Below are 8439 nucleotides of genomic sequence, written 5' to 3' on the forward strand. Positions count from 1 at the left end.
ACCCTTCATCAGATGAAGGGTCTAGGCCCGAAACGTCAGCCTCTCTGCTCCTATGATGCTGCTTGGCCTGCTGTGTTCATCCAGCCCTGCACCTTGTTGTCTCGGATTCTCCAGCATCTGCAGTTCCTACTATCTCTCATCCTTTCAGCCTCCTGGTAGGGGGACAGAGTAAGGGGTGAGGTAGACATTTCTACTCATTTGTTCCTTGCAGCAGAGTTCCAGGGATTAGAAAGATTATGACAGTAAACTTGAATGATGGAGACCATTAAACCCCACCTACTTCATCTGTAAACAGAAGCCTAGACCAACCCCCCCTTGCTGACTGGTTCCTGAATACCTCAAAGATGTTTAACTTTACACCTGTAATGAGGGAGCATTCCTGTTATCCATCATTCTCTCTGTGCCAGTATGACAGCCAACCTAAGTTCAGTTTTAACTAGATATAGTACCTAATAATAACTATTTCTGCTCCATTTTGCATCTTAGCTTTCTCTAGAAAGCTCTTCTCATCCACACCCCTCCCCCACCTTCTTTAAAGATTGAAGAATTTGAGCTCTTTAGCAGATCAACTAAAAGATTGACCCGAGGTAGTGCAGTTAGATAATGACGCAAATCTTACAAATATGTTGTGGTTTAAGCACTTACAGATGATACACTGACATCACTCAATGAGCATTTTTGTTTGGTGTTCAACATTTTGCTCCTGCCAACCCCACTGGTCCAGATAAAATCCGACGTGTGAAATCCAGCTGGGAACTGCTTCCTGATGCCCCCCACTGATACAGTTATTGGGAATTGTTTAGTCAGGCCAGGTTATATTTCATCGGAGCACACGGTGAGGGTGTCAAATGTGACAGGGCTGTTTTACTGTGTTCAAAACTGCTGAAGGCAAGAATAATCCTTTACAAGTCCATTCGTCTTCCTTTCCTGCTGTTCTTTCTTTTTGGTTCCCAGAAATCTGACACTCCTAATACTGAAAATGTGAATCTTCATTGAGTGTACTTCCGACACAGAGCCGGTGGGCTGGTTGATCGATAGACCATGACTTGGACCATGACTGCAGTGTACAGTATATGTGGCACACCAAAGGTGCAGGGCCTCCCATAATAATTTGTGCTGAACTTGTTGGTCTTCCAGTGTAAAGAGCTGACCTGAAGTGCATGTTGCAGAATGGCACATTCCAAGGTCTAGGAGTATATGCTGAGGGATGCATTAAAATTTGGGGTCAGCTGCTACCAAGGCACAAGAGGAAAAAAGTTACCATCTGAGGTCTTTCTGTAAAACTACAATGAAGATCCATTCAGTTGTCAGAAACCCTCTTTGCCTCAAATGTATGTGAATATTGTCCTGCAAAAGTAAAAAAATACCTTGGGTTTTTTTCTTGCAACTGTAGGGAATAGCAAATCCCAAAGTTCATTTGTTCTTCAAACGCAAAGACTGTATGGAACTGCTTCAGCATCTGTGTGTGTGTGTAATGACTTTTTAAAGAATAAATTATACTTTTGCAACAAGAAATTAGTGCTGAACTCTGTGTGGAGAATGCAACAATATAATATCCCGATAACACAGAGTGGAGCTGGAGGAACACAACACAGATTTCTGAAGAAGGGTCCCGACCCAAAATGTCAGCTTTCCTGCTCCTCTGGTGCTGCCTGGTCTGCTGTGTTCGTCCAGCTCCACTCTGTATTATCTCTGACTCCAGTATCAGCAGTTCTTACTATCTCCCAATATAATATCCCTGTCTTTCTTTAAAATCATGCCTCCAAAAATTAATATGACTGATCTAATCATTAACTTTTTAGAATAAAATACTGGCCCAGATCTTCTGGATCATCAGAAACATCAGATGTATGACCCAAAGTGCTCGAACAGGGATTTGTCCTGGGAGTCTGAACTTTCAATGGGCAGTTCCCCAATTCCCTGGAAAAGTTTCCGACTCCGATGTAGAGTCACGGAGTTTGGACAGTTTCCATGCACTTACCTGAAATAGTTACCCAGAAAATATTAGTGAGGAAAATCCCAAGAGTCACTCCTGGGTAAGTCCAGAGCTGACCCCCTCAATTATTCACACTGACCACTCAAATCCTCTGACTAACCTCCCTAACTCCCCAACTCATTCCCTGACCTCTCTGACTAGTCCCAATCCGTCCTGACAACACAGCCCACCAACTCAACCTGATATGACTCACCTAACCACCCCACCCTACACAACCCAATTACCCGGCCATCATCCAACTACATCCCCTGACCCAATCAGACTAGCACCTAAACTAACCAGCCCTTTTGATTCAAATAAAATGTAAACAGAAAAAAAAATCAAAAACCAAGAAATTTTCCCTCGACATCATGTGTTTCCTGGCCCATAATCCTTACTGTGCAAGGTTATGTAATTATTAATTATGAAAACCCAACCTGTGAGTTTCTCTACAGGTAAATCAGAAGTCAAGCTGTTATGTGGTCCACAGATTGAAGGTTGGGCACCTTTGCTATACGTGTACATCTTGTCCTTTGAATGGCTCATGCTTATCAAAGTGGTGACCTCCTTCTACCTCTGCATCGTCTTTTTACCTTCCTGGTCAGATGGAGGGAGAATTTTGCTTGGTACAGCTGTCTTTCTTCAACAGCCAGGCAGTAGATTATTCAGTCAGCCTTGAGAGATGCACATTGGTGTGTCAATAGGCAAGTTTTGAGGCTTGGCAATTCTCATCACTTTGTGGATGTGCCTTTCTCTAAACCCAAATTCTTTTGGGTAACCTGTTAACGACGCGTTAATATAACAGTGTGGTAACATCACCATAGTCTCACTCTCTCATTAGAAAGGCAACTGGTGGTGAATTCAACCTAAGGGTCACTGTGCCTCGGGTGAGAGGAGAGGTTGAGAAAGTGGGACCTTCATTATAAATAACATCACAAACCAGCTGTCCAGCTTAACCGAGGAACCTGAGTATAACGCTTAAGATAGGAAAACATCAATTAGCAAGGTTGATCCTACAACTCTCACCACTAACAAAGCAACATTGGAATGAAAAACATGGTCCTCACCGCCTCTTGCAATTTCTTTTAGACAAATAATTTAGGTAAAGAATTATTATTAATGGAATTTCTTGGAAAAAAAAGTGAAGAAAAGTTAGTGCATGGATGTAAGTTTTAATAAAGACGCTGAGAAAATTCTCTTGAGGAATTCTCTTTCCCACCTTGAACAATATGTTCTTTGTTAGGTTGTCTCAGTAAATCATAAAAAGGCCCAATTCACACCCATCTTGTTTGTAAGTCTTTGATTCCTAACCCTGAACAGAAGAAGATGATGGTCAAGATTGAACTGTTGGACAAAGGTTTAAAGGAATAGCTGAGAATTCAGTAACTCCATGCTGATGCCAGCTTAAATCAACATTTTTAAATTGAATTCAATTTCTTAAACTTACATCAAATTGTAAAATGGTTTCAGGAGAGTGGGAGACCATTTGAGCCAATGTGTCTGTGCCAGATCTCTGTTCTTTCTCTGGGTTCTCATTCAATTCCGTTGTATGAAACAGCGACAGCCTTAGTGGTAGTACATCATCCTAATGCATTTGACAGGAACACTGTAAGACAAAATATAACATGGAGCTACATGAAGAGTTGGTCAAAAAAGCAGAGAGTGCCTTAAAGGAGGAAGGTGAGGTAGAGAGGTGGAAAGAGTTTGGGGGTTTGGGGCCCAGATAACTGAAGACACTGCCATTTTTTACCACAGAGGGCTATTGAGGCTGGCTCACTGAGTATATTCAAGGCTGAGATGGACAGATTTTCAATCAGTAAGGGAATCAAGGAAAAAGGCATGCAAGTAGAGTTGAGGGTTTTCAAATCAGCCACGATCATTTTGAATGGTGAAGCTGACTCAATAGGCTGAATGGCCTATTCTGCTCCTACGTTTTAAGGTTATGATTTTGAAAGCTGATGGGATCCTAGGCTTGAATGGTGCTGTGGGGAGTAGAATAGAGTTCTATTAAATCTTACTAAAACATCAACTCGCCCTTTGGAGGCATGATGACAGATATATGATGATAGAGGTGTACAAAATGATCAGAGGTATAGATGGAGTGGACAGCCAGAGACTTTTTCCTAGGGTGGAGGTAGCTATAACGAGGGGGCATAGTTTTAAAGTGAGTGGAGGTAGATATAGGTGAGAAATCAGAGGTAGGTTCTTTACTCAGAGAGTAGTTGGGACATGGAATGCATTGCCGGAGAGGGTAGTAGAGTCAGCCTCATTCGGGGCATTTAAGCGGCTATTAGATAGGCATATGGATGATAGTATAAGGTAGGGGTGAAGGTTAGACAGACCTTAGGTTTAGGGTAAAAGTTCGGCGCAACATCGTGGGCAGAAGGGCCTGTACTGTACTGTACTGTTCTATGTTCTATGTTCTATATGAATAGGCAGGGAATAGGGGGATATGGACTACTTAGAGGCAAAAGATTTTTAGTTTAGAAAGGCATAATGAGTCAGCACAGTCTTGATGAACCAAAGGGCCTGTTCCTGTGCTGTACTGTTCCTTGTTCTTTGTTCTTTAGTTCTATAGTTAGTGTTCTGCCCAATTCTGCACTCCACACCTTTGGATGGACAGAAACATATAAGTTAGGAGACAACAAATCAGCTTACTATTCAATAAGATTCCCACCAATCTGATTACCCAGCATTCCTGCACACCCACAATAACCTTTCACCCCCTTGATTACCAAGAGTCTATTCACTTCTGTCTTAAAAATATTTAAAGACGCTGCTTCCATCACCTTTTGAAGAAGACAGTTCCAAAGACTCATGACGTTCATAGGAAAAAAGGAATCTATTTGGGGCATCATCATGGTTCAGTGGTTAACACTGCTGCCTCACAGCGCCAGGGACCTGGTATTGATTCCACCCTCGCATGTCTGTCTGTGTGGAGTTTGCACATTCTCCCTGTGTCTGCGTGGATTTCCTCCCACAGTCCAAAGATGTGCAGGTTTGCTGGATTGGCCGTTACCAGGGGTGTGTAAGCTAGGTGGATTAGACATGGGAAACAGGGAAAGGGTAGGAGATGGGTCTGGGTGGTATGCTCTTCGGAAAGGTGGTGTGGACTTGTTGGGCCGAATAGCCTGTTTCCACGCTGCAGGGATTCAATGAAAAGTCTTAATGAGTGCCACCTTATTTTAAAGCAGTGACCCCTACTTATAGATTCTCCAAGAGGAGGAAACATCTTCTCCCCATCTGCACTGTCGACATCCTTCAGGATCCTATATGTTAAATCTTGCATGTTTCAATTCAGTCACCAAATATGCTTCTAATCTCCAACGGATACTGGCCTGGCCTGTTCCAATCTCTCATGATAATATGATACTCTCATTTCAGATGTTAAATAGTAAACCTTCTCTGAAATGCTTCCTTCATCCTTCCTTAAATAAGGAGACCAACACTTTACAACGGCCCCCAGATGTGGTTCCCCCAATGTCCTGTACAATCAAATCACGATCTTCCAACTTATTATGTGATTTCCCTCATGAGAATAGACTAAATTCTATTAGTTTTCCTTATTAGTTCCTATACCTAAATGTTAACATTTTGTGATTTGTGTACAAGGACACTGAGATCCCTCTACATCTCAGAGCACAGCCACACCATCCAGGATAAAGCATCCCGCTTGATTGGCACCACATCCACAAGCATCCACTCCCTCCACCACCGACACTCAGTAGCAGCAGTGTGTACTATCTACAAGGTGCACTGCAGAAATTCACCAAATATATTTGCACAACATTTTCCAAACCCATTGCCACTTCCATCGAGAAGGACAAGGGCAGCAGATACAATGGGAACACCACCACCTGCAAGTTCCCCTCCAAGCCACTCAGCACCCTAACTTGGAAATATATTGCCATTCTTTCACTGTTGCTGGGTCAAACTCCTGGAATTCCCTCCCTAAGGGCATTGTGGGATACCCACAACTGCAGTGGTCCAAGAAGGGCACTTACCTTCCCAAGGGGCAACTAGGGGTGGACAATAAAAGCTGCCCCCCCCCCAGTGATGGCCACATCTCATGAATGAACATAAAAGCATACAGACACTCTCACACAAATACAAATACACAACCACAAAGCCACTGAATTATAAGTATGACACTTATATGGAAAATTGACGACCTCCTTAACCCCCTATGCTCCAGTGAAAAAAAAAAGTCCCAGTCTTTCCAGCCTGTTTTTATAAACCTAACCTCCACTCCTGGCAACATCCCGATAAATGTTTTCTGAAACTACTCCAGTTTAATAATATCTTTCCTATAATAGGGTAACCAGAACTGTACACAATACTCCAGAAGAGTTCTCACCAACATCCTATATAACGTCAACATGATGTCTCAACTCTTATACTCAAAGGTCAGAGTGGGATTTGATGTAAAATAGGATGTGGGGCAGCAGAGATTTAGATGACCTCAAAACTAAACTAAGAGGGTCAAAATGACCTAATAGTAGAGAAGGTGTTGTTCATTCAGTTTACACTAAGCTTCATTCATCAGTGTAGATTAAAATTTGAAAGATTAGATGGGGATTGAAATAGGAAATGAATAATTAATAAAGAAATAGGCACCGAACCTTTGGACATAGTAGAGAAATTAAACAAAATCATTGTTTAATTTGTATTTGCCACCCTAATGTGGAGTTGACCACGCCTTGCATCATGATTATAGTGGTACAGACTCTCCTACCACTGAACTGAAAGAGAGGGTGAGTCAGTGTTTCTTACTAGTCACAGAGTTGGCCTTTATTGCAAGGAGACTGCAGTATAAGGGGAGAAAAGTCTTTCTTTTGCAGCCAGACCCCAGGTGATGTTCCCCCAAGATATCACAGTTCCAGATGGGTTACCCTAAAATATCAAGTTCCCAGCTGAGTTGGGGTGAATGCTCACATTCCTTATTCACCTGTATGCCCACTCCACCACCCAACCCCGGTCCCCACCTTGATCACCCTCCACCAGGATCATTAAAATAGGATCCTTTCCCTTGTGGATTACTTTCTCCTAGACCAATTGAATTTATATTTTGTAAGGAACCAATTTAACCAAAAGCTCTCTTGAGTTCAAAAAAAGAGTCAGTTTATTAGTTACTAACTACAAAAATAAAATAACGCAACACAAATTAGGAGTAAGGAGTGAATCCAAAGAGGATTGAAAGATACATTTTTTATAATTTGTTCACAAGATGTGCGAATCATGGGTAGGCCAGCATTTCATTGTCCATTTCTAATTCTAATTCAGATTCATTGCTGTGGATCAGAAGTCTCATGTAGGTCAGATCCAGTAAGAATAGTTGATTTCCTTTTCCCGGAAAGGCATTAGTGAACCAGATGGGATTTTATGACAACTGACCGTGGTTCCTTATTGCCATTAGGCTAGATTTTGTTTCCAAATTTTGATTGAATTCAAATTTCACCATCTAGCATGGTGGGATTCAAGCCTACCTCCCTAAAAGCCTTGGGATCTAGATTTCTAGTGTAGTAATGTTGCCTCTAGGCCATCGCTTCCCCAACACGGTTTAGTCTCTATGGGGTATTCGTGAAGCATGAAGAGTAGAAAGTTAACAGGGGAACAATAATTCTGGGATTCTTGCCACAGCAGTTAGATGAAATCTGTTTGTCGTGGATCCTTTTGATTGGCCTGCTGGCTGGTTTGGAGTACCCAGAATGAAAGAGTGTTTTTACCTGCAGCACAGAGGTGACATTTGGGTGGTTCTTCGCCTTTGATCTTTACAACACGTCAGCGCTCGACTAAATGCACCGCAGTATCTCAGCCGACTGGCCTACACCTCAGCTTGCTAGCATACCTTCTTCCACTAGTATGCGCAGACCAGGATTGAATCGGCTTGTGACCCCTGTTCTTGTGTATCCTTGTAAGGGGAAGACACAAAGTCTGTCTCTCACCAAGACTGCTAGCTTTTCTCCAATCACATTCACAGTCTTAGTCTGTCCAGTTGAGGCTTCCTTGACATCTCAGCAGGTATGACATTCCAGACTCCCTCTCCCCAGCCTGCTTCTGGATTTACATCCACAGTCATTCTGGCAGCATGACTCCTCCCTAAAAAAAAAGTTTTATTTAATAGTTTGATATGTTGGTGGGTGATCCAATATTATGATACATGTCATGACTCTTGTTGCAATTGTAGAAGACTGTAGTGGGGCTACAGCTGGAGTATTGTGTACAGTTTGTTTTCCTTATTCAAGGAGTGATTGACTTGCAATCGAAGATGTTCAGACAATGTTCACTTGGCTGATTCCTGGATGAAGGGTTTGTGAGGAGTCATTGAATAATTTCTCCAACAGGTTCACTTTGGAATTCACTTCCCAAGAAAGCAGTAGTAGCCGGAACAGACCATTCAGCCCTTTGAGCCTCCTCTGCTATTTGATATGATCATGGCTGATCATCCACAGCAGTGGACGGCG

General features: G+C 42.4%; 1 protein-coding gene across 1 annotated transcript in view; it reads right to left on the minus strand.

Annotated features, from left to right (window-relative positions):
- The window catches only part of ndst1b (N-deacetylase/N-sulfotransferase (heparan glucosaminyl) 1b), a 331224-nt gene extending 323166 nt beyond the window's left edge, over nucleotides 1-8058 (minus strand). Inside the window, exons 1-2 of the mRNA XM_048603490.1 lie at nucleotides 7702-8058; nucleotides 3423-3581 (exon numbers count right to left, since the gene is read on the minus strand). The gene's annotated coding sequence lies outside the window, so the exon portion shown is untranslated. The remainder of the gene's footprint in view (nucleotides 1-3422; nucleotides 3582-7701) is intronic.
- Between the last annotated feature and the right edge of the window lie 381 nt (nucleotides 8059-8439).

This window comes from Rhincodon typus, chromosome 12 (assembly GCF_021869965.1).
Source record: "Rhincodon typus isolate 14 chromosome 12, sRhiTyp1.1, whole genome shotgun sequence".
NCBI classification, from domain to species: domain Eukaryota; kingdom Metazoa; phylum Chordata; class Chondrichthyes; order Orectolobiformes; family Rhincodontidae; genus Rhincodon; species Rhincodon typus.